The sequence below is a fragment of the Gossypium hirsutum genome, chromosome D11 (genome assembly GCF_007990345.1).
Source record: "Gossypium hirsutum isolate 1008001.06 chromosome D11, Gossypium_hirsutum_v2.1, whole genome shotgun sequence".
NCBI classification, from domain to species: Eukaryota; Viridiplantae; Streptophyta; class Magnoliopsida; order Malvales; family Malvaceae; genus Gossypium; species Gossypium hirsutum.
The window spans coordinates 65992473-66019998 of record NC_053447.1 but is presented as its reverse complement, the minus strand read 5'-3'; the positions used below and the strand labels follow the sequence as shown (position 1 = coordinate 66019998).

Below are 27526 nucleotides of genomic sequence, written 5' to 3'. Positions count from 1 at the left end.
TTTAAAAATAATTTTTATAATTTTAAACACTTTTTGGTTTTATTTTATTTATTATATGTTATGCCATTTTCCTTAGCCCTCGCCAAATTTGTGGAGTGCTGGACATCGCTTTTGCCCACAACTACTGTCACAAAACCCTTACTTTGAACTCCTCGATTTCGACATCCTTAGTCGTCATGCCATCAAGCTAGGAATTGGTTATGGAGCTACCGACATGGCCTTCCACCTACCAAGTCACCAAGACCTCATCCTCACCTATATATCCCTAATCATGCTCACCCTCAAGCACAACCTCACACTTGACAAACTCATTTTGAGCAACAACCTAAAGACATCAATTCTTACCATTTTCGACCTTAGGTTGTAGTTTTTAACCCATCCTGAAACGGTGGTTGCTAATATTGAAAAAAATGAAAAAGGGGGAAAAGTTAAATTTGTTTAAATCTTCTTTATGGTTTTTCCCCTTAAATTGTTTTATAATTATAAATATTTTATAATTTTGTATGTATTTTTATCGAAAATAAATTTTTAAAATTTTTATTTTCTAAAAATTTTTAAATTTGATTTTTTAAGAGTCAAGACTAAATTGACATAATTGTAAAGTTGAATGTTAAATTTGTTAAAATTTTCAGGATTGGTACAAAATTAATAGAATCTATAAATATTGGAAGGTTAAATTTGTTATTTTTCCAAGAAAAAAGATCACCCCAACATCTTGTTAGTGATTTAACAGAAGAGTGACCAAAATATTAAATTTCAATAATGTTAGTTACTAAAATAGAAAATTTTAAACCTGAGTGATCAAAATAAAAACACGCTAATAATTGAGTGTCTGTTTATATAGTTTACCCATAAAATAATTATTAAAAAATACTAAAAAACACCATATCAAGATTTGAACATTGACCCTCAAGGCATCAACAAAAAAGCCTAAACCAATGCTCAAAAGAAAAACTAAGGTTTATAATTTTAAAGATAAATATATCTTTGTTTTTCAATAATTTTTACTCACATAATAAATATCACAAAATCTAATACTTTATTAGTGGAACCAAAGGACTCAAATATTACAAAATGTTGGGATGTTGATATTAGATTTTACACGAAGTTGGAAAATAGAAATATTCTTTGTTTTCGCTATTAAATTAATTAAGTGCTCTTCTAACAAGTTATCTCTTCAATGGGATGAAATATACACACTTCCATAAATACAAATTAAATGTCAATTTTTAATATAATATGAAAGCTCTAATTATGATTAGAAAAATTTTCTTAAATAAATTAATATAATTTAGTTATGTTCAACAATTTGATTAATCAATTAAAAAAATTAATTACAACGTTCAACGTATAGAATCATATACAATAGATGTGGCATTCAAAATTTTTAGAACTGAGCCACTAATCAACCTAATTAAACCATTGATTCGTCGGTCTAACTAGTCCATACAATCTAATTAAATAAATCATTAAAAAATAAAAATAAAAAACTAATTGAATCGGTTGCAAATCTTGATACTATTTTATAAATTAATAACCCAATCAAATTTTGATGTAACTAGTCTAAATAACTATTCAATTAAGAGGTAACATTAGAAATAAGTTATGGACCAAAAATTCAGTATATATAAGATACTAAAAAGCGATAAAGTATAAGGTTTATATTGGATGGTAACTTGATCATGCTCTCAAGCATTAGCGCATGATAATTACACCCATACATAATAGAGTCAGTTTAAGTATCTCATATTTCTAAAATCTCAACCCTCTTTCATTTCTAATAAATTTTAAACATGCTTAATAAAATCAAACATAGATCTAATAGTTTAGTCACAATTCAATGGTGAATAAGTTTTCATTATAAGATATATATGCTTACATGTGGGTGACATGACAGATAGTATTATCGTTGAAGGAGCAATCACAAGTAACATTATTAACATAGTAACTTGTGGGCTGGTCCAACCAACTATTGTCTCTACTGCATGGATCAATAATAGAGTTCCAGTCCGCTCCCAATATCGAACTAATGAGGTGCAAAGCTTTCACTATAGAAAAAACAGAAAGTGAAATTTACTATAAGAAATATTTAAGCAAATTAAGCTTCTTTCTAGAGTAATATTATGAATCACCTTCATAATCTGGAAGTGTAGCTCCATTTGTAAGCGTTGTGAGGCAATAAACTATGAATATTGAAGCAAAAAGGAGTCGATGAATGAACATGTTGGAAGATTTTTGGAGAGGGATTCCAGAGCTCCTTTTTGCTTGATTTGAATGAACAAAAAATGGTTGAAAAATTGGGTTTTCATAAAGATAGACTATGAAATTTTGGGAAGTTTCTTTGAAAATGAATCAAAAAGCAAGAGGAAGAAAATTATTTGGCCGCCTATGGAGAAAAATGGAAAAAGAGAGGTAGAGTGAACACTTTAGTTTGAGATATGACAAATGTTCAATTATTGTAGTGTGACTGGATGTTTTGTATGACTTTGCAAATGAAAGTACTTCATATATTAGCAAGTTAAAATATCTTGCATGGGAGGTCCCATACATATACGTTGAAGCCGAAAATGTTTATTAAAAAAAGAAAAAAACTAAATGTTTATGAATAGGTCCAAATTTAAATTGAGAAATAATTACTTATTCATATTTTCCTTGATTTATTTTTTTAATATTTGATATATTATAAGAAAAAAAAAGTTAATTCATAACAAAGGTTGAAATTAGAATATAAACAAATTTCATTAAAAGCATGTTTAAACTGATTTTGAATTAAAGTTTGTTGTTAACTCAAGTTATTTATTTGTTGAAATGTAAAAATGTAATAGAAGTGTCAGATTATCTTTACAAGTGGTATTAAAAATTTATCACATATTTTGTTTGTTTATTTAAATTTTTAAAATATAATTTAAATATATGGGTTAATTTCTCAATCTATTCGTATAGTTAAAAAATTTCACCACAAATACCTCAAATAATTATCTTTTATTATTTATTGAATGTAAAATTATAAACCCTAAGAGTATAAGTTGGAGTATATTTGGATAAGGGGTTTAGAGGAAGAATTTAGTTTCTACTAAGGTTTTCAAAAGTTTCAAAAATATATTTACTTGGTTAGATAAAAATAAGAATTTAAAATTTAAAAGAAATTTTAAATTCCAATATTCTAAATCTTTCTAAAAAAAATATTTATATGAACAAAATAATTACAAATGCTAATATTTTCAATTCATAAGTTTAAAATTCAAGGGCAGGCAAAGGCTTGGGCCTAAAATGGGAAAGTTTCGCTTTAGGCCCCTCAAAATTTATTAAAGTTTAAATTAATATATAATAAAATCAGGGGCACATTTAGGGGGGTTGGCAAGGGTCCTGGTCCCCCTAATATGAAATATTTTTCATTTAGGTCCTTTAGAATTTTAAAAATTTTAAATTAATAAAGGTAAAATTACACTTTGGCCACCCTAAAAATGATAAAAATTTGATTTAATCCTTTAAAAATTATAAAAATATAGGATATTCAAATGGTGAAATTGCATTTTTACTATCGTAAAAATTACAATTTAATTTTACCCCCTAAAAAAATTCTAGCTTCACCCCTGAATAAAATTATAGTTTAACCCTTAAAATTGATAAAATTTTGATTTAGTCTTAAAACTATAAAGATATATGCTAAAACATTAGAAAATTTACATTTAAACTCTCATAAAAATATATAACTTAATCATAGCTCCTCCAAAAATTTCAGATTCACCCCTTGATACTAACATTTTAAAAATCTTCACAAATTTAAAATTACTACGCACCCTAAGTAAGTTTATATTTAATTTTAACATGGTGAGAATGTAGTTTGATTTTCTTTTTGAAGAACAAACAAATGAAGAGCTTATAACTATTGCTTCCACTCCCACGTGTTTAGGTTGAGCCAATCAAAACGTTTGCAAATTGCAAAGACCTTGACTTACAAAAGTCTAACATCCCTAACTTCACAAGTAAATGTTTTCATTTATGGCCAATGCAAAGACCTTGACTTGGCCACATTTTTCTTTTCATCACTATTCTGATTGTTTTCCTTTTATAATTAAAGTATTCTACACAACGTTTTACGATTTGTTAAGATTAATTATTTTTAGCATTCATTATTTATTTCCTAATAATGCAATTTTCAAATTTTAAATATGAAATATTTTTAAAAAATATAATATGCTTTACCATTACATCAAACATTTATTTACTATTACACTAATTTTAAACTCATCCCTAATAGATTCAATTTGAATAAAAAATTATGAGTAATTATAAATGTCATGTGAAATAATATTTCTGTAAGATGTATGCGGTTTATACGTGAAATAAAAACTTTTATCACATACTAAACTTAAAAAAGGTATATAATTTTTATTTAATAACATAGATTTTAAACTTGAGAATAAAATAAAATAAACATAAATTATTTTAACCTTGATAATAATTTTTGAGACTTTGGTAGATTAAATAAATGTTTTTCTACCCTAAAAATATAATTTTACAAGACAACAAATAACTAGACGTCTTTCCATTGACGTATGGAGCGCAAAACCAATGAGTTTCCCCACCGTTTTCACCACTTAATTGCTGCACCGAATACACAGCGTTGAGGAGTAGGATTTGTGTCAAAGAATGCGATCAGTTTAAATAAAATCAGTTTTGTTTTAATTTAATTTGGATTGGTTTGGTTTTAATTTTTTTTATATTAGATTTTTATTTTTAGATTTATTTAAATAAAATGAACGTTTGAATAATATTTGGTAAATTTTCAAAGTACATTTTATAACTATTTCTAAAAATATCAAGTAAAAATAGAAAGTAGTTTTTTAAATATATATTTTCATTATTTTAAGTGTAAAATACTATTTTTTACATAAAATTTAAAATTAATCATTATTATGAATATCTTATTAAGTGGATGTCCATCATGATCAATATAAAATTTTGGTGTAATTTAAATTCTAATAGTTATTGGAATTAGATCTTTACCTCTTTTATACTTCTTATGTCTATAAATAGAGACTATGATGAAGTATTGCAATCATCCCTTTTGATCAATAAAGTATATCCTCTATTACTTTCATATTTTCTTTGTTCTTTATTCCATCCATGTCTCTTTATTTTATAACACGTTATGAACACGATCTTGCTCAAAGTGATAGTTCCTTTTATCGACAATCAAATATATTCTCCATGATTTCTAAAATCTTTGATGGCAAGATGAAAAGTTTTTATAAGAAATTTATTTTATTTAATGATGATGAAGGATTTAATATCTCTATCTATTGAAATTGTGAAATAAAATCATCAAGACTCCGTTGAAGAAGAAAGGTATATGAACTTTGTAATAGTCCATTTTTACCCGGCCCACTCAGAACAAGACCAACCCAAATATTCATTACACCAGTCCAAAAATTAACCTAAATAACTAAGGCCCATTATCCAATTTTTCTCAAACCCCAAATTAGCCTAAAACTAAAAATAAAAAAACCTAGAAGCTTCAGCATCCAGCCCCGGTGCCGCACGACCCACGTTGCAGCAACCGTTTCCACCCACGACGCATTCCTTCCACGACCCTCATACCTGCGAAAAACTGATCCAAACGGCAATAGATGTAAAAATAACAGAATAGATTTAGGGTGGATGGTTTTTTTGGATTATTATTTTGTGGGGGAAGGGATAGCAGTAGGAAAAAAAGGAGAGGAAAATAGTTTTTGTAAATTTTGGGTACATTTAAATCCAATTTCAAGTCTGTAAATGGGAGAGATGAAGGTTGTATTAGAAAGATATTAAAAATACAAAAGGAAAGACAAAAGCAGATTTTGAAGGTGATTTTTTTTTTGCTTTCTCTGTTATTGTTTCGTTTTTTTGGGGTGTGCAAAACAGAAATAAGGAGGAGAGGAGAAGGTTCTTACCAGTGGTGCCGCGCCATTGATGCCCTTGCTGCGTTGCGTCCGAATCGGAGTTGAAAGGGGAAGATTTCAGTGAGAAGCAGAAGAGAAAGAAGCAGTTCTTGCGGCTGCTGTTGCTGAAGTTGGAATGGGGTTTTGATTAAGGCTTCAAATGGGTTTTATTGGCTGCAATTGAAATGGGGTTTTATTTATGGGTTATTTATGCTTTTAATCCTCTCATTTTTTCATCATTTCAAAACCACTGTTTTTGCTATTTTCAAATTTTTCCCTAAAACATTAAATTTGTTTGATTTTAATCCAGTGCTACGCAACACTTTGGGAGAGGAGGGATTAATTTCCCTTTTGACCCTTCATGTTGCCGGAATTTTGCAAATTCATTCTCTATTTTAATTTGATTTTGTGTTGTTAATTTTGTTTTGATTCTAATTTAGTCCATTGTATTTGCTTTTACAAATTAGATTAAATATTAGTTTGTTAATACTATTATTGTTATTAAGTTGCTGTTATCTTTGTTATTATATTATATATTACTATTATTATTATATTATTATTGTATGTATGTATGTGTGCGCATATATATAATATATATATTAAATGTTTTAAATATATATGTAGTACGTTTTATTATTATTATTATTATTATTATTATTATTACAAATTTTTTTTTGTATATAGTTTATATATATATATATTATATACATTCATATTTTATAATTATTTATATTTTCATGTTTTATAATTCATATGTTTATACAATTTTATAATATGTACATATCATAGATTTTATTATTATTTTATTTTTTCTTAGCCTTATATACATATGTATGCGTATATACTTTTATAATATATATATGTTTTCTATATTTTATGATCCAAATATTTTTATATATACGTATACATAGATATATATTATTCTATACCTTTATAAATATATTTTTAATTTTAATTTTTTATATATACATATGTCCATATTTTTGATAATTACCAATATATTATGTTTATACATTATTATGTTTATTATTTTTTAAAATGCATGTACATTGCATTATTGATTCATTTTCGTGATCTTTGTATGTACATACATCAACATCTTATCATACTTTTAAAGAAAAATATATTTTGATTTTGGTCAAAATACTTACATCATCATTTTTTTTAAAAATTTTTTTTAAATATTTGGCAATCATGATTCTCGAGAAAGATCGTGTCCTAACTTACTGGATCGTGATCATTTCTCGATGAATTTAGCAAGCTAAGTATTTATTTCACAATAAATTTGCAATTTTCAAATAAAAGCTTATTCTCGGGAATTTAAAATGTCGGTTCCTAACTTACTGGTCGTGACATTTCGTCATCTCGAAATAAGAATTTCTAAAACAAAAAGCAATATTCGATATTTTGAAGATTTAAAATATTGTGCCCTAACTTACTGGGTGTGGTGTTTTATTTCTTTGAAATGAGAATGTTTTATCATTTTAATACATTCATGGGTTAAAATTTTTTAAACTCTTTTCAAATTTTCGACATCAAGACATAAAATAATCAAATTTGGTACCGATTTTTGGGCGTTACGAGGGTGCTAACCCTTCCTCGTGCGTAACTGACTCCCGAACCTGTTTTCTCAAATTTTGCAGACCAGAATTGTTTTTATGGTGAGCCGATCACACCTTAATAAAGGATCGGTGGTGACTCCAATTTTTGTTTTTAAAGTCGATAACTTATTTTTGTTTTCAAAAAAATGGTTTCGACAGCTTGGCGACTCCACTGGGGACATTCGAGAGTCGAGCCATAAATTGATTATTTGGTATCTTTGTGTTGAAAATTAAAGATTTTTTAAACCATGATTTCCCTTTTGCATTCATTGGTTTTTCATTGTTATATATTTACTTGATTAGCTTAAGGCTATTAGTTTATTTGCATTTTGCATTGCATGGACGATTTCACCCTTTTAGGTGAGAGTGAGAAGCTACTCCTTCGTGAGGTTTTCACCTCTGTGCAGGATAGTGGATCACTTTCGGGATACATCTGTACTTATGTCTTCGTGAGATTTTCATCTCCGTGTAGCCATAGGGAAATGTATTCCCCTGAACCGAACTCGGTCCATATGAGCCTATAATGGGTGAGGATCGAGGAATCTGCTGGTTCGGGTACCCTTTCCTTAGAAACCAAACCACATATAGTAAACCTTAGGAACTTGCCCTAGGTAGAACTATGCCAAACCCCTAGAGGTCACCCGAGTAGGTACTTTATTTATTTTCTTGTTTGCTTTTACTTTGTACTGACTTGGTTTTTTATGCTGTTTTTATTATGATTTCATTGCATTTGCATCTTAGAAAAGAGATGTTGATTCACGTTCAGTTACTAAATAGAGAGCTTGTCATAAGAAAATGGGTTTCTTGATAAAGTGGATGACAATATGGTTGTCCGAATATGGTCCAAGAAAATGTGATAAGAGAAGGGTGATGGATGAATACATAACTTTGCTTCGTGCCTCAAGGTCAAACTGATTATTCAAGGGTTTCTGACATTCCAACTACCTTAAAGAAATTGAGGAGCATTACGGGGATGGGCAGACGTTGGATTATAACCAGGATCAAGTAAAAAAGAGGTAGAGGAGATACCCCTTTTTGAAGAATTCGCAAGATTTATCTTAGCATCCAGATGAAGAAGGAGAAGATGTCCTCGCTTGGAGTATGAGGGCAAAGCCGTATATATGTATCTGCTTTATGTAAAGAAACTTATCTTCTAGAAAAGTTTTCTAAATGGAATTGAATCAGAATTAACGTCTCTTTTTGCATTCATCTCATGCATTTGCATTACATTGCATCATATGCATTAAAATCTATTGAAATAGCCTAATTGAGTAAAATTATTTCAGTTAATTTGGAAAACCAACATCCTCACGGCATCCAAGCAAAGACTAGAGAAATGGACCAAAGTTTGGAGAAATTAGAGCAAATGCAAGTGCAGATACAGGAGCAATTGACCAAATTTTAGCAAGATATGAGAGATCAGTTGTTAGAATTCCAAAGAAATATAATGTGCCAATTAACCCAGTTATTGGCTAAAGGGTTAGTAAGAGGAAAGACCCCAGTGGCCCACTTTGGGGATAATAATGAGGACTCTACATATCCTTCAGGCTTTACCCCAACAAATACCCAAGCACAACCAAATGCATATCCACAAAGGGTAATTGTTAACATCCGACCCCAATATCAGACCAGCACCTCGACACCAGTGAATTTCCAGATTGGCTCAGGTTCCAACTCGATAGGCGATTCAACTAATCCTATTGTCATTGATGATCAAGCAGAAATAGAACAGACGAGGGTGGAGTTCCTAAAATAGTTTGAAGATCGTTACAAACGGAAGGGGCGAGAGTGGAACTCTCAAATCAATATTTTAAAGGCCCCAAGGAAAAAGGAGAATAATGAAGATAATGTAGGTAGATATAAAAAGGGTCACTCAAAACCAATCACTGTGGGCCGACCAAAGACAGAAATCACTAACCGTCAGAGCCCTTTAAAGCGAGAATCTTACACGAAGACAAATACAGAAGGACTTCAGTTCACGCCTATACCGATGTCTTATAGTGAGCTGTATCAAAGCCTATTTAATGCACATGTGGTGTCTCCCTTCTATTTGAAACCAATGTTGCCCCCATTTCCTAAATGGTATAATACAAATGCTCAGTGTGAATACCATGCAGGAATTACGGGGCATTCGATAGAAAATTGCACCGCTTTCAAGAAATTGGTTGAAAGGCTCATCAACATGGGCGTTGTCAAATTTGATGATTCATCCAATGCAGAAAATCCGCTACCCAATAATGATTGATAATGGGGTGAATGTGATGTATGAGGAAGTGTTGAGAGGTGTTCACATCAATGCCATATATGAAGACACAATTGAAAAGGGTCCTTTTTAGATATCCATCCTTATAAACTTGGGAGTGTCCTAAATAATCGGATTGTAGAAGAAATCTCTGTAGTATTTAGGACTTGTTTAGAGTAATGTTCAAAACACACTTGTTGCTTTTAGCCTAGAGGCAATAAGAATTCCTTTATGAAACAGGCCCATGTCTGGTTGTCGTTATTTTAATGAAATGCTTCCTTGCGATCATTTTTGAACCAATATTCTTTCAGTCTGTCTGAATAGTTATTCTTTCATTCTTTTGGATTTTCTTCCACATCATTCATTCATTCATTCATAATCATATTGTATAGATATTTCTTCATTAATTTATACATTCTTTTGTATATTCTTTGATATTTATTATGGGCCCCCAGATATCAATGACATGAATGACACTGCTACAGATTTAGAATCTCCTTTTGAGCAAGACATGTGTTTAGAGGGATCTCATGACTTTGAAGATGACATAGATCATAGTCTATCTCCAGACTTGTTGAGGATGGTAGAGCAAGAAGTGAACAAATTTACCTCATAAGGAGACAATGGAGATTGTAACCTTGAGGGAACATGCATAACCGGAGAAACAAAGTAAGACCTTGTTGAGTTACCTTAAGGGTTCAAAGATGTTATTGCATGGTCATACCAGGACGTGCCCGAGTTAAGTACTGATATTGTAATTTGAGCAACAGCACAACGTCAAAAATTTGCAGTGTGTTCAAGATTCACATCATGAACGATGTAGTTAGAATTCTTTACCGGGGCAATACCTTCTTCTCTGGCTTATCCCGTTGGAGTCAAGTTGTCATTTTTCTGTATTCTTGTTGGATTTCATCTTAATTGAAGTGGAAGATCTTACGAGGAAGACCTTATCTGGAATAATATTGATTCTGATCGAAAAGGATGACCTGGACTTGCCTAATCTTATGAGTGCAGATTCAATTCAAAAAAAAAACAACACAAAAACAAAAAGAAACAAAAAACTTCCACTGGGGCAATGCCTTTCTCTTTAGCTTATTACGATTTTTTTTCCATTGAAGTTAAAATTCTTTTTCTTCGGGTATTAGCTGAGCTGAAGTAGGATGAAGATTTAATCTCGATATGATTAGTTGAACTTAATTGAAGGAAAAAGGTTATTCGTCACGGTCAGATGTACCAAAAACGGATAATGCGAGCTTATAACAAAAAGGTTCGTCCTAGAGAATTCCACGAAGGAGACCTGGTATTGAAAAAGATCATTCCTCTACAAAAAGATTTAGAGAAAAATGAGTGCCAGATTGGGAATGTCCTTATGTTGTAAAGAAGACATTTTCCGGAGGAGCACTGATCTTGAGTGAGATGGATAGTAAAAACTTGTCTAATCCTGTAAACTCAGAATCAGTCAATAAATACTTCACTTAAAGAAGGAGAGAACCAAGGTAAAAACCTGCAAAGGGCACTTTGAGTCGCAAAAAAAAGAGAGAAGAAAAATGATGTGAAAAAACAAATGAAAATGAAAAATGGAAAAAATAAAAGTGGAGAGGCTAAGGTGAAAACCAGCAAAGGGCGCCTTAGACCAAAGGGAATTTGAGTTGAAAACCCGAAAAGGGCGACTCAAATATTGATCAAAATGGGCATGAGGTAATCAGAGCAGCTTAAATGTTGATTAGAATGGGACATGCTGTGATCTTGATATGCCTTAGTCAGCAGGAAAGGGTACGCGACATCTTAAGGCATCGACAGAGTAATGTAGATCTCCTAAACACATGTCAAACTCAAAATGGTCTTCAAGAAGTTTGTATAGAGAAGTTCAAGCTGCGACATCTGGGGCACCTCGTCTCCATACTATTTATTTTGAATTTTTTATTCTTGGAATACTTCATTCTTTTCCAAGATACGCATTCCCAATCAATTTCTTTGTTATCTTTCTTTACTATTTTTGATAATTTATTCATTTCGAGCTATGCTCAAAACTAACTTTATTCTTATCCATTGTTATGAGCTTTTTGCAAGCATGTTGCATTGGAATAATGATTAATGGACTAATAAAACTTTCACAAGGGAAGTTTTTCATATTAATCTAGAAGTTTCTAAACAATATAGGAGCCTGAAACATGATTGTTGTTTAGAACGCACCAGGTTTAAAGGTTGGAAATCTGAGAAGGAAAAGTCTAAATTAGGACTTTCTTTTTTATTTTGTTGTCAAAAACATTGAACAAAATGACAGGATGATAGGTTGGTGGCAAGGCTTAGATGAACAAGCAAGTAATAATCACCAAGTAAAAAAGGGGTTTCTTTGGAGAGAAGAATCATTCATTTGTGCATAGGCATTTGGTATGACACCCTGAGATTGGTATGAAAGACCAAAGTGCTTCACATTTTGCATCCTTGAATTGCGATAGATGAGGATTGAGAAAAGACCAAATTTTTCTACCCTTGGGTTACAGCGGAAGAAAGATGGTACAAATTTTACGTCCCAATGGATGAAACTTTGAGGTTTACAGTGAGGGGCAATTTGATCAAGTGTTTCTTTGGAGATGTGATCCAAACAAAAGACGTTGTAGCACGTCAGTGATACGACTTTAATAAACTTCGAGTAATAACTACCTAAGCGGGATCATTCTCGGAGAGTAAAATTTTGCATTCATGCAAACACCATTCATACATGTCTAGTTAGGAGCATTTAATTCATTCTGATCATGATATCCTAATCACTAGGCATAATTAGGTTCATAAGTTGAATTATACAGGTCATGTTCCTCAGAGGACAAACCGGTGAAACTTCAGCCTTGCCTTCCTAAGTTTGCAGCAGAGCAGACTGAATATAGCAGATCTTGCCTTCTTGTACTGACAATAAAGCAGATCGAAGATACCAGCCTTGTCTCCCTGGGCAGTAGTGGAGTAGGTCGAAAATGGCGGATCTTGCCTTCCTATATTAACAGAGAAGTAGATTGAAGATTTCAGATCTTGTCTCCCTAAGCAGTAGTGGGGCAGATCAAAGATGGCAGATTTTACCTCCCTGTGGTTACAGTGGAGTACATTGAAGCCAGTAATTCTACTTCCCTGGGCAGCAGTGGAATAGATTGAAGATTTCAGATCTTATCTCCTTAGGCATTAGTGGAGCAGATCGAAGATGGCAGATTTTACCTCCCTGAGGTTACAGTGGAGTACATTGAAGCCAGTAATTCTACTTCCCTGTGCAACAGTGGAATAGATTGAAGATTTCAGATCTTATCTCCCTATGCATTAGTGGAGCAGATCGAAGATGGCAGATTTTACCTCCCCGTGGTTACAGTGGAGTACATTGAAGCCAGGAATTCTACTTCCCTGGGCAGCAGTGGAATAGATTGAAGATTTCAGATCTTATCTCTCTAGGCATTAGTGGAGTAGATCGAAGATGGAAGATTTTACCTCCCTGAGGTTACAATGGAGTACATTGAAGCCAGTAATTCTATCTCCCTGGGCAGCAGTGGAATAGATTGAAAATTTCAGATCTTATCTCCCTAGGCATTAGTAGAGCAGATCGAAGATGGCAGATTTTACCTCCCCGTGGTTACAGTGGAGTACATTGAAGCCAGTAATTCTACTTCCCTGAGCAGCATTGGAATAGATTGAAGATTTCAGATCTTATCTCCCTAGGCATTAGTGGAGTAGATCGAAGATGGCAAATTTTACCTCCCTGAGGTTACAGTGGAGTACATTGAAGCCAGTAATTCTATCTCCCTGGGCAGCAGTGGAATAGATTGAAGATTACAGATCCTATCTCCCTAGGCATTAGTGGAGTAGATCGAAGATGGCAGATTTTACCTCCCTCAGGTTACAGTGGAGTACATTGAAGCCAGTAATTCTTACTTCTCTGGTAGTGTAGTGGAATAGATTGAAGTCATGACGGCGAATCTTGTTTCCCCAACATTGCAGTTAAATGAATTGAAAACCCAAATCCTATTTCATTGTTGTTGCAGTGGAGTGGATTGAAGCACTAGTTCCTATACCTCTGAAGATGCAGTAGAAAGGAATGAGGCTATTTAAAAAAGAAGAGGAGCACCAAGGTCTAGTATGACCGGGCAAAATTGGGCTTTTTAGTCTTTGCTCTGTTCCCATTACATGACAACGAGCAAAGAGGGGCAACTGTAATAGCCCATTTTTGCCCGGCCCACTCAGAACAAGACCAACCCAAATATTCATTACACCAGTCCAAAAATTAACCCAAATAACTAAGGCCCATTATCAAATTTTTCTCAAACCCCAAATTAGCCTAAAACTAAAAATAAAAAAACCTAGAAGCTTCAGCATCCAGCCCCGGTGCCGCACGACCCACGTTGCAGCAACCGTTTCCACCCACGACGCATTCCTTCCACGACCCTCATACCTGCGAAAAACTAATCCAAACGGCAATAGATGTAAAAATAACAGAATACATTTAGGGTGGATGGTTTTTTGGATTATTATTTTGTGGGGGAAGGGATAGCAGTAGGAAAAAAAGGAGAGGAAAATAGTTTTTGTAAATTTTGGGTACATTTAAATCCAATTTCGAGTCTGTAAATGGGAGAGATGAAGGTTGTATTAGAAAGATATTAAAAATACAAAAGGAAAGACAAAAGCAGATTTTGAAGGTGATTTTTTTTTTTTGCTTTCTCTGTTATTGTTTCGTTTTTTTGGGGTGTGCAAACAGAAATAAGGAGGAGAGGAGAAGGTTCTTACCAGTGGTGCCGCGCCATTGATGCCCTTGCTGCGTTGCATCCGAATCGGAGTTGAAAGGGGAAGATTTCAGTGAGAAGCAGAAGAGAAAGAAGCAGTTCTTGCGGCTGCTGTTGCTGAAGTTGGAATGGGGTTTTGATTAAGGCTTCAAATGGGTTTTATTGGCTGCAATTGAAATGGGTTTTATTTATGGGTTATTTATGCTTTTAATCCTCTCATGTTTTCATCATTTCAAAACCACTGTTTTTGCTATTTTCAAATTTTTCCCTAAAACATTAAATTTGTTTGATTTTAATCCAGTGCTACGCAGCACTTTGGGAGAGGAGGGATTAATTTCCCTTTTGACCCTTCATGTTGCCGGAATTTCGCAAATTCATTCTCTATTTTAATTTGATTTTGTGTTGTTAATTTTGTTTTGATTCTAATTTAGTCCATTGTATTTGCTTTTACAAATTAAATTAAATATTAGTTTGTTAATACTATTATTGTTATTAAGTTGCTGTTATCTTTGTTATTATATTATATATTACTATTATTATATTATTATTGTATGTATGTATGTATGTGTGCGCATATATATAATATATATATTAAATGTTTTAAATATATATGTAGTACGTTTTATTATTATTATTATTATTATTACAAATTTTTTTTGTATATAGTTTATATATATATTATATACATTCATATTTTATAATTATTTATATTTTCATGTTTTATAATTCATATGTTTATACAATTTTATAATATGTACATATCATAGATTTTATTTTTATTTTATTTTTTCTTAGCCTTATATACATATGTATGCGTATATACTTTTATAATATATATATATGTTTTCTATATTTTATGATCCAAATATTTTTATATATACGTATACATAGATATATATTATTCTATACCTTTATAAATATATTTTTTATTTTAATTTTTTATATATACATATGTCCATATTTTTGATAATTACCAATATATTATGTTTATACATTATTATGTTTATTATTTTTTAAAATGCATGTACATTGCATTATTGATTCATTTTCGTGATCTTTGTATGTACATACATCAACATCTTATCATACTTTTAAAGAAAAATATATTTTGATTTTGGTCAAAATACTTAAATCATCATTTTTTTTTAAATTTTTTTTAAATATTTGGCAATCATGATTCTCGAGAAAGATCGTGTCCTAACTTACTGGATCGTGATCATTTCTCGATGAATTTAGCAAGCTAAGTATTTATTTCACAATAAATTTGCAATTTTCAAATAAAAGCTTATTCTCGGGAATGTAAAATGTCGGGTCCTAACTTACTGGTCGTGACATTTCGTCATCTCGAAATAAGAATTTCTAAAACAAAAAGCAATATTCGGTATTTTGAAGATTTAAAATATTGTGCCCTAACTTACTGGGTGTGGTGTTTTATTTCTTTGAAATGAGAATGTTTTATCATTTTAATACATTCACGGGTTAAAATTTTTTAAACTCTTTTCAAATTTTCGACATCAAGACATAAAATAATCAAATTTGGTACCGATTTTTGGGCGTTACGAGGGTGCTAACCCTTCCTCGTGCGTAACTGACTCCCGAACCTGTTTTCTCAAATTTTGCAGACCAGAATTGTTTTTATGGTGAGCCGATCACACCTTAATAAAGGATCGGTGGCGACTCTAATTTTTGTTTTTAAAGTCGATAACTTATTTTTGTTTTCAAAAAAATGGTTTCGACAAACTTCATTAGATCTCTATCTTTACACTTTTTCTCAATTATAGCATCTTTAGATATTAAATCAATTTGATTTATGGTTTAAATATTTCAAATTATTTTATTTAAGTTTTGGTTTCATGGGTTATGGTTTAAAACATCTTATTTGTTCATGAAAATGAATATTAATTGACTTCTTTATATTGCTATAGTAAGTTTTATAATTAAATAATATATTTGGCTAAAAACATATTAGTATGTAAATTTGTGTTGATAAAGCTATGAAATTTATGATTGTTCAGATTTAATTTAATTTGAATATAGATTACGTTCTTTTAATGTCTTTTATTATTTTGGTTATACAATTTGAAAATTTTCAATACTCATACATGCGTATGTAGTTTTAAAGACTTTTTGGGGAATGTCTAAATTGATTTTTGGGTTGGTTCTAAGATTGAATTTCAAATTTAATTGTTGTCATTTTTAATTCTTGAATTATTTTTGTTGAAAACATTTTCATAAACTTAAATGAGAATTACTATATTAATTTGACCGTCTGCATTTATATGAATCTTGTTTGTATTAGCCAATTGTTATTTGATAAGAAGCATTAAAACAATTCATGTGATTTGATTTTGTAAATGCCTTATATTTTCTTACTATATAACCTTAGGAAACTTGTTATTTTTGTAAAGTTGTTAAAGGTAATTCATACACTTTATATTTGTTAATTATTTAGAGAAATTATATGAACAATTATAAATGGAAAAGTTTTAGTGAACATGAGATGTATGATTTTGAAGTGAATTTCTTACATGTATGCAATGGTTTATGATTTTTTTTTTGTTAGCACTAGCATTATATCAAGTTTGATATTTTAAATGTTAGTTTTGCCCGTACATTTGATTTGCAATAAACTCCATGAATGATTTGGTTGTTTCTTTCTAGTTAATTGATAATGAAAAACTCTTGGGAAAAGGGTTTTAAAAGTATTTTGGATTGATCTAATGCCTTTTTAAAGGTCAAACATAATAATAAATTATCTGTTCCACTGATTTTGCACATCCCTTGAAGTGAATGATTGCAATAAATATAACAAATTGTATAATTACTTTTGATTATTAATGCCAATTTGAACATTTAAAGATTTTGGCATATTACCTGATTTGAATATTGCAAATTATATTTCTTTTATTGAGTTAATAACATTATAGACTTCACGTTGATGTAGACATTTATTGAAGTAAATATCATAATATTATTTATATGTGGATACAAAATAGAAGAAATGATGATAAAATTATAAATTGTCAAAATTTATATTGACATTATTAGTACAATTGAAAAATATATTAAAATAAACCAGAAGTTTACTAATATAAATACATTTACTATTTGGCGTGACCAGTTAAACCATCTTGAATTATATATGATGTGAAAATTAATTGAGATTTCATATAGACATTTATTAAAGAATCAGAAGATTCTTTAATTTTAAAAATTCTCATGTGTTGCTTGTTCTCAATGATAATTGATTATTACAAACTCACTAGTTAAAGCTGAGATCCAATGTTTTGCATTTTTGAAATGAATATGAGCCCAGTCATCCACCATGTGGATGGTTTTGATATTATATGATTTTGGTTGATGCATCTACAAAATAATCACATATGTGTTATCAATTTGCAACCTATTGTTTGCAAGATTGCTTGTTTAAACAATTAGTTTCAGATAATGCAATTAAGACAATTCATTTTACTATTACTGATGAGTTCATATCTCAATCTTTTTATAGATTGAGTTTAAAAAACTTTTGTAAAAGATTGCGCATAATGGTTTAGAGAAATTATTGATTAAACACCTCTGATTAATGTCTAAACTATTACTTGAGAGAATTAAACTTTCTATTTTAACATGAGATTATGTTGATTTACATGTTATAAATACTCCACATTACAATTGATTTTTGATCAAGAGCTAAATATTTCTCTTCTTTGAATTTTTGTATGTGTGTATATGTTCCAATTGCTCCACCACAATCCACCACAAAGCACAAAGATGAGTAACTCATCAGAAAAAGTTGGAAATATATATTAATTACAAGTTTCTTTATATTATTAGACATTTTGAATGTATTCGAGATTCAATTATGACATGATTTATAATTATAATTTTGATTCAATAGTTTTCTCAGCATTAAGGGGAGAGAAATAATAACTTGTAATGAGTTAAGGGGAGACTAATATGAACCAGAAGTTCAATAAGGATAACTCTTTACAAGTTAACTATAGATGTATTTACAGACTTAATGAGAACTGTTCACACCATTTTTTTGATAAAATGGGGTCAACTTGGGATTTTAAAAATGAAAACGAATATGGGAGTTGCCACCAATCTTTTTTGATAAGGTGTGATCGGGTCACCTCGTAAAATGGTTGTTTTTAATAAACAGTTTAATTTTATTAAAACAACAATTTTGGTCCACAAAAATCAGAAAACGGGTTCGGGAGTTGGTTATGTACGAGGAAGGATTAGCACCCTCGTAACGCTCAAAATTGGTACCTAGTTGATTAATTACTGCCTTAGTGTCGAAGATTGAAAACTTTAAAGAGATTTCTTTAAAGAGATTTAAAATACGACCCTTTATTGAAATGTTAAAAATTTTCGGGAAAAGGGAATCATATCCAGTAAGGTAGGACACAATGTCTTGAATTCCCGATGTGCGAATGAATGCCAAAAATTTACTTATTTAAAAGATATTTAGCTATCTCAGATTAAAAAAGGGATCATGCCTAATAAGTTAGGACACAATCTTTTCTTAATTCCCAAGATCGTTTAAAACTTGAGGAAAAAAGGATCATGCCCAGTAAGTTAGGACACAATCTCTTCTTTAATTCCCGAGATCGTTTAAAACTTAGGTTTGAAAAGATTCATGTATTCGGGTTTATCGAGAAAATCGAAACCCCGTAAGTTAGGGTACGACCTTATCAAATCTCAAAATACAAGCTTAGATAGAACAACATTTGAAATGCATCGAGTAAAAGGTACGCGATTTTATAGTAAAACATATAAATAAATCACAGGGTTAATTTACATAAAATGATGAATGCGATAATGCGAATGGTACTAATTAAAGGCGAAAGTAAAATAAATACATAAAAGATACGAGAATGAATAAAAACTAGAGCTAGGTTAAAAACGATAATAAATGATTACATAAAATAAATGATATATAAACGACTAAAAAGTTAATAATAGTAAAAACAATAATGGACACATAAATAAATAAATGTCGAGTAAAACAATAATAACAATAATGAAAATAAATAAAATTATAAAAATATAAAAATATATGTGAATGAATACAACAAAGTTTGAAAATAATATATATAAACAAGTAAATAATGATAATTTATATATATGTTTAAAAATATATTAAAAAATATGTATGTATATATGTATATATATAAATTATAAAGTATAAAAAATATACAAGTATGTACATATATATAAATTAAAAATATGTATGTATGTACATATATATAACAAAATCTAAAATTAAAAAGGTATAAATGAGTAAATAATAATAATAATAATAATACAAGATTAAAAGATATTTAAACTTAGATAAATAAATTAAATAGAAATACAATAACTATAATAATACAAAACTAATAACATAATATAATAATATAATAGTGAGGAATAAATAAATATAAAAATATTATAATAACTAAGTTAATTAACAAAATAACAAAAAATGACTAATTTAAATTCTAAAGCAAAGATTTAGGGCAAAATCAAAAATAAAATAAAAGGGAAGGACCAATCTGAACATGCGAATACATGGAGGGACTGAACAGGTAATTTTCCCTTCCCCCAAAACGCATAGTTTCATTAAGGACCAAATTGTAAACGCAAAAATTATGGGGTCAAATTAAAAAATAAAAATACTTGATTAAAAAGCCTAAAAAAGGCCGAAGGGCTAAAGGTGCAATTAGCCCTTCCAACGAAAACACGCGGATCCTGGCCTAGAGCGAGTCGGGTCGGGTCAGACAACCTTAAAACGACGCCGTTTTGGCATTTTAATGGGCTGAGCAAAACGACGCCGTTTTGCTTCCCTATTTAAACCCATTTTTTTCAAAAAATTCATTTTTCTTTCTTCATAAAAAAAACCCCCGAAAATCCTCTAAACTCTCCCCTTTTCTCATGCCTGGGGCCCGGCCACTGGCTGTCGTGCTGGCCGTCGGTCACCGGTGTCGACGCTGACATGCACGATGGCCGGCGAAGGTAAAAAGTCCCATTTTTAAGATCTTGACCCCCTGAGTTCAAATCTAAAGCCATAAATCCCAAAATGCTAGCAAAAATGCCCCCAAAGCTCGAGAAACCTTTCGATTTCTGGCCACCTATCCTCGAAGGTGAGTCCCTCGACCGTCCACGGCATTAACAACCCGAATACATATTAGTTTCATTATTCCTTTTCTCTTCTTGTTTGATTTTTGTATGCAAAAAAAAAACAATAAAACCCAATTAAAGAATCGAACCCAAAATGAAATAAAAAAAATCACCTTTGAAATTGGTTTTCTGTTTTTATTTCTCTCAATGTTCATCTGTTGCAAAAAGGGAAAATGAAAAGAGGACAAAAAAAGAGAAAAAAAACCCTTTATGTTACAAAAGTTGGCTTTTTTATAGTCGAAATACATGATTTTGTTTTTGTTTTTTCTCCTTTGTTTCTACTTGCGTGTTCTCCTTTGTTTTGCAGGTGGAGCAGGTGGTGCAAGTGGCCGATGTGACAGCGGCGGCGGTGGTTGTGGTAGGGCAAGTGGACGTGCGGCGTTTTTTGAAACCCTAGTTTGACTAATTGTTTTGCGTTTAACTTGGGTTTGGGTAATTGGGTCGATTGAATTGGACTGTTTGGGTTAGTTTTAGGTGGGTTTGGTATTTGGTTTTAGACTTGTAATGGGTTATTTGGGTAGATTTAGGTTATGGGCCTGTAACGGGTAAAATTAGGCTCGTACAGCAGCCCTTCTTTGCTCGTCATCATGTAACAAGGATAGAGCAAAGATTAAGAAAGACCAATTTTGCCCGGTCTCGCTGATTCTTGACTTGTTCTGGCACTACACCAAAACAGGCTTTTAGCAGCGTCTTTAGTGGCTTTTGTATAAAAAACGCCGCTAAAAATCAAGCATTACCGGCGCTTTTAAAAAAACGCCGCTAAAGATTAAGTATTAGTGGCCCTTTTTGGAAATCGCCGCTAAAAAAAAGAATTAGCGGCGTTTTTCGAAAAGCACCGAAAAAAACCAAGCCCAACGACGTCGTTCATTGAGTTTTCGGGGCTTTAGTGGCGTTTCTCAAAAAGCGCCGTTAATGCTCTAGCCTTTAGAGGCGTTTTTGTTGAAGCGCCGCTAATGCTTTGGTCTATAGCGGCGTTTTTGATGAAGCGCCGCTAATGCTGTGGTCTATAGCGGCGCTTTTGGGAAAGCGCCGCTAATGCTCTGGTCTATAGCGGCGTTTATGATGAAGCGACACTAATGCTCTGGTCTATAGAGGCGTTTTTTATGAAGCGCCGCTAATGCTCTAGTCTATAGCGGCGCTTTTGGGAAAGCACCGCTAATGCTCTGGTCTTTAGCGACGTTTTTGAATAAGCGCCGCTAATGCTCTGATCTTTTGCGGCGTTTTTCGAAAAGCGCCGCACAATGTATTTTATCTTAATTGGTTTATTTATATTACATAAATAAATTTTAATTTATTTCTAATTGAATATTTAAAATCTTTAAAAAAATAGTGACACGTAGAAATTAATTTGAAATAAAATACATGGAAAAATAAAAATACTATTATTTAAAATATTTTTAAAGTTTTTTGGGTACATAATTACTGATTGTGTTTTAATGTATATATTAAAAAAATTCTTATATAATCGTAAAAGAGATAGTATTAATTTTAAAATATTAAATTAATTATCACTATAGTTTAGGATTTTTTGTTTAAGGTATATGATTAATTTAAGATTTAAGGCCTGTTTAGGAGTTACTATTTTAAGGTTAATTTAGGGATCAATATGGATTTAGGGATTATGGTTTAAAGGCTGTGATTTAAGGTTTAGGGGTTTAGGTGTTAGACGTTAGGGGTTAATAGTTAGAGATTTAGGTTTTAAGAGTTTAAGGGTTGGGGTTTAAGGTTTAAGGGGTTGGGGTTTAGGGTTTAAAGGATAGAGATTAAGGGTTTAGGGTTTAGATAAATTAATGTTTTTTAATTTTATTATATTAACATTATGATTATAGTTTAAATTATTTAAGAGATAATAGATAAACTTTATATATATATTAAATGAATTAGGATTTAAGGTTTACTTGAGATTTATTAAATGATGAAATTTTATACAATCAATTAATGCTTTTATATTTAAAAATATTTAATCTAAACCATTTGATATATTTAAATATTAGATTATAAAAAAAAATTGATAAATATAAATTAAAAAAAGTAACAGATTAATATGGATAAGTAACTATCTATTTTGGATAGGACCAAATTATAACAAATAAAAATGAAATACAAAAACTAAAAATTATAATTTTTATCTAATTCTTTTAAATATTACTTAAAATTGCCAAAAAATTATTTATTTAAAATTTATATAAAAGATATAATAATTTAATATAAAAATTATAAAAAATAGACCAAAATTTCAAATGATTCCCCCTTCTTTGTTTCCCCCTTCTTTTTCCCAAAATCGATTCCCCCCATCCCCAGAAATCTTTCTTTTTTCCCCCATTTTATTTTTCCCAAACCATTTCTCCCCTACCCCGATTCCCTTTATTTTTCCCCCCAATTTCCCCAAATTGGCAGCCCTTTGCATCTCCTCAAAGGGTACAGATTCTGCTTCTCTCCTCCTGCTAAACGCCTTGTTCTTCTTGTTGGTAAACCCACCTTTCTTCTCTTTTTAGGGTTCAACCCCCCTTGATTTTGTTGAATAGGATTGATAGTGAAAAATGGCTTGTTGAGTTTGATGCAAATCTGGCAATTTAGCTAAATAAAAACAAAGAACCTTTTGGGTATGTTAGTTATTTACTTATTTTAGCTTTATACTAAAAGGCTAAGTTTTTTATATAATTGTTTCCTTTTCGAGTTTAGTTTTGATTGTTGTATGCTGGAGCTGGATCTAACATGGAAATTACTTCCTCTGGTTGTTTCTGGATTTCGCTTTCCCTAGATTTTGGCAACATTAAAAAGAAAATGATAAACTTGTTGCATGAAGAAACAAAAATCCAAGGCTTTAAAATGAGAGTTAAAAAGTAAATTATTGAAACAAATCTAAATGAAAAACAAAGTAAAACCCAGAAGAGGATCTAAAAGCTGAGGATTTCTATTTATTAAAAGACAAAACAGAAACGTAGAAAATCAACTGCCAACCAATAAAATAAAAGCCTTTAAAAAATCGAAGAAAAAACAAGAATGGAAGAAATTCAAAAAAAATAAAAAAATAAAAATCTTTGCTTGGATTTAGAGATAATGGAGATCGAAAGCGTATGAATTTGCAGGAAAATGAAGCTTGATGAAGTTGGATTGAGAAACAAATAAGAAAACCAACGGATTTATCAACTCTCCATAGCCCGCACACCAGCAAGAAGCTTGAGAGAAAATTAGAAATGTGTATATTAGTTATTCAGTATTGTGAATGTGGTTTTTATTTTTTGCCTTTAAATATATATTGAAATTTCAATTTAATATTTTGAGAAATAATTAAGATTTTAAATCAAAATAATTTGAATTATGCTATTTAGCTCGTGTTTTGTTTTTTTTTTATAAATAAATATTAATTTATCATTTGAGTCTACAAATATTTTGATTATTGTTGTTTATATAATAATTAATTTTATTGAAACTGTATAAAAATTCTAAAAAAAAAACAGTAGTAGTGTTGGATAGATTTTACAAATTCAAGATCTAATCTAAATTACTATTTTAATTACTGTTGTTCTAAAAAAAAAGTAGTAGTGTTTATAATTTTAAACTGTATTTTAAATTCACCTAAAATTTGTTGAATTTGTTTTTGATTCCCATATTGGTTTCATATACTTATGTCCTTAATATTGCAGTTGCTGACCTCGTATTGAGAAAAATATTTTATATAATCTCCCTTCAAATTAGCATTTATGCGTTGTGTGCTCAAAAGGCATGGATCTTTTATCTTATCTGGCTGTTACTTAGTGAGATAAATTACGTATGCTTCTACTCTTCAGCTTCTAGTATGTCTCCGCATGTTAATGCGTAAATGTGTTTGTGAGAACATCAGCAAAGATGATATTCAAAAGCTGTTTCCTAGTGAGGTTCTTCCTGAATTAGAAAGACTGTTGACACTTTTGCTGCAAAAGTTTCAAAGAGAATGGCGTGCAGATGTACACATGGATAAGGTCAGGAATTTTATTTTGCTCTATCTTAGGAATATTTATCCCAAATTTAGTTGGATCATGGATGGTATAGGTAACAATTTTACTTCTTAAATTAATTAAAATCAGGTTTCTTTGCCACGCTTAAAGACAATGGCTTGGAATTTGCCATGGATGCCTTTATGTTTCAGTTTCAAAATATAAATATGTTTTCTTTTTTTCCTTCTTTCAGGGTGAGACATAAAATGGAATTTTCTGCCTGGAAACCAATGCAATGTAATTTATCGTTTGTACACATAAAATGGTGCAGGCAAACTACTTCCCTCAAAATCAACTGCTTTTTAAAAAAAATAAATAAATAACCTGCGTATGTGAAGAAAGCAGCGGATCATGTTGCGTTGACTTTTCATTTTCCCCTAAACTTTAAACTCTCCGTCAAACAACCGGTAAATTCAATCTTACTTTTAAAAGAACTTGATTTCATAGGTAGTAATCTCCAATCACACTCTTAAATAAAGGTTTCATTCACTTCTTGGTAGGTTAACTGCTGGAATCTTGCGGTTGCTCAAGCTTGAAAAGTCACTTGGCAAAGAAGCCATGAATAAATTTAGCAACCTCGGTAAGTATGTTTCGACTAAGTTGATTCAGTTAAAAAGCTTAACATCTTACCGGACCTGAGTTGGAAGTTCGTTCTACCAACTTGTAGGAATCGAGGGTTTCGAAAAGATTTTCTCATCTGATAAGCTCAGTCAAGGCAGCAAGCTTCAAAGTATCACAACATTGGCTTTGCTTGCGGAGGCAGTTTCAGATTCACAAGCCAAGTGTGCCGCTCTCATCACTGAATCATCTAATTCAGAGTCTTCCCAGGTGAACCTTACTACCATTAAAGAACTTAAACAGAAACTGGATAACATGCATAGTTTACTGCTGCAATTGCGGGTTCAAATTTGAATTTCTTTATCAAAAAAATATTTGCTTTTGATCATATAGTTTTTACTCATTCTTTATGTATATAGTTAACATACTATAATTACATGTCCGAGTATATGAGGTTTATTAAGCATTGATGAAAGAAATTTAGTTGGTGTAATCCGAAATTTTGTTCTTGTTTTTTTTACTTAGTTATAAATAAGGTAACAACTAGTTCAATCGGTTCAATCATCGGATTTTAAATATTTTTGAGAATTTTTTTAAAAAAATTGAGGTTTTTTCATTATATTTTAGTTCATTTTCATCCTTTGTTTTTTGAAAAAAAAATTATGATATTTTTTTATGCATTGCTTCAAGTAAATTTAAAATTTTGGGGGGTTAAAAGTAAAAATTTTGTTAAAAAAAGTTAAATTGAATATATAATAATTGAGAGATTAAAATTGATCTTATTCCATTTAACTAAAGGTGTAAGGCCATTGTTTGCCCCCTAAGCATATATTCTGAATATATTCACAGACATTCATATATCCAAATGAAAATATTAATCTTTATAATAAAAAAATTGAAAAAATAATTAATTAACTTTATCTTCCAAAGTGTTTCTATTCGTCCTATGAATTGTGTTTCTACTTTATTGAACCCTGTTTCAGTCTATTTCTTTGTATCCTTTTGCAAGATGGTGTTTCTTTGGAATCTCTTGCTAAGGGTACTAAGAACTCAATGGGCTTGTCAACAATTGCACTGAATTGCACAGAAGGTGGTCACAATAAAAACCCTAGATAGTTGGCTATGAATTTTCTTGCTTTTTTTTTTCTAAGCGTCCAAAAGTATAGTTTTTTTTTATCATTTATTTAGGTGAACGGTTGTAGTAGAAGATCTCATGGGAATTTAGTTTAATTGATGAATGCTACTATGGTATAACAGCAAAAATTGTGAGAGTGGAGGTGGGGGAAAGAAGATGAAAGCAAAAAGGGAACTTGGTGATAGTGTAGACGGGGAACGAGACTTAAAATGACAGAGGGTTGTGGATTCACCATCTTCACCTCCTGAAGAGTCACTTGTGCCTTATAATGACGATGAAGATGATGAAAGGAGAGCATTGAATCACATAGGCAGCAGAGAAGAAGATGGTCATAGAGTTGAAAGTGAAGAAGATGAAGATGATCCATATGGGCTAGGATCAACTCTAGGGAGGTCAAATCGCCATTTTAGTATATAAATTTTCAAGTTTATTATTGTACATTTTGAACTTGTGCATTTTTTTTTGCAATCAATTAGTTGCACTATTTGAACTTGTAATTTTACTATTTAAATATTAACTTGATTTTTCAATATTTTAACTAAAAAAATTAATTTATTAGATGATTAAATACTATCTTTTTGACTAAAAGTATATATTTAATACTAATTAATTTTTGATATTAATAATGTTTGATTTTAATATTTAATATTTTTAAATGTTTTTTAAAAAATTTAGTGGCGTTTTTCCATAAATGCTGCCAAAGAACGAAATTTTTAGCGGCGTTTGTAATTAAAGCGTCGCTAAAAGTCTTGAGTTATAGCGGCGTTTGTTGGAAAAGCGTCGCTAAAGGTCTTGATCTATAGCGGAGTTTGTGAGAAAAGCGTCGCTAAAGGTCTTGGTCTATAGCAGCGTTTGTGATAAAAGCGCCGCTAAAGGTATTGATCTATAGCGGCGTTTGTTAGAAAAGCGCCACTAAAGATCATGGTCTTTAGCGGTGTTTGTTGGAAAAGCGCCGCTAAAGGTCTTGATCTATAGCGGCGTTTGTAGGAAAAGCGCCGCTATAGGTCTTGATCTATAGCGGCGTTTGTGGAAAAGCACCGCTAAAGGTCATGGTCTATAGCTGCGTTTATTTTTTAAAACGTCGCTAAAGTTAGCGACGCTGTCATTAGTGGCATTTTTCGCGGCGCTTATCAAAGCGCCGCAAAGACTTTTAGCGGCGCTTTGGTG

At 31.0% G+C, this 27526-nt stretch overlaps 3 long non-coding RNA genes across 6 annotated transcripts; 1 reads left to right on the top strand and 2 right to left on the bottom strand.

Annotated features, from left to right (window-relative positions):
• Nucleotides 1-1606: 1606 nt before the first annotated feature.
• On the bottom strand, nt 1607-2499 carry LOC121223445 (uncharacterized). Its single transcript, XR_005920788.1, has 2 exons — nt 2133-2499; nt 1607-2048 (listed from the first exon to the last, which is right to left on the bottom strand). It is a non-coding gene; the product is annotated as an uncharacterized lncRNA (long non-coding RNA).
• A 2750-nt stretch (nt 2500-5249) lies between these two features.
• Nucleotides 5250-6228, bottom strand: LOC107963839 (uncharacterized). Its single transcript, XR_001702057.2, has 2 exons — nt 5937-6228; nt 5250-5614 (listed from the first exon to the last, which is right to left on the bottom strand). It is a non-coding gene; the product is annotated as an uncharacterized lncRNA (long non-coding RNA).
• Nucleotides 6229-22931: 16703 nt separating this feature from the next.
• On the top strand, nt 22932-26965 carry LOC107963833 (uncharacterized). Of its 4 annotated transcripts, none has more exons than XR_005920787.1 (6): nt 22932-23157; nt 24481-24651; nt 24860-25073; nt 25167-25246; nt 25334-25494; nt 26482-26965. It is a non-coding gene; the product is annotated as an uncharacterized lncRNA (long non-coding RNA). The 4 variants fall into 4 exon arrangements; XR_005920784.1 differs by having other exon boundaries at nt 22947-23157; nt 23779-24651; XR_005920785.1 differs by having other exon boundaries at nt 22964-23888.
• The last annotated feature ends 561 nt before the right edge of the window (nt 26966-27526 follow it).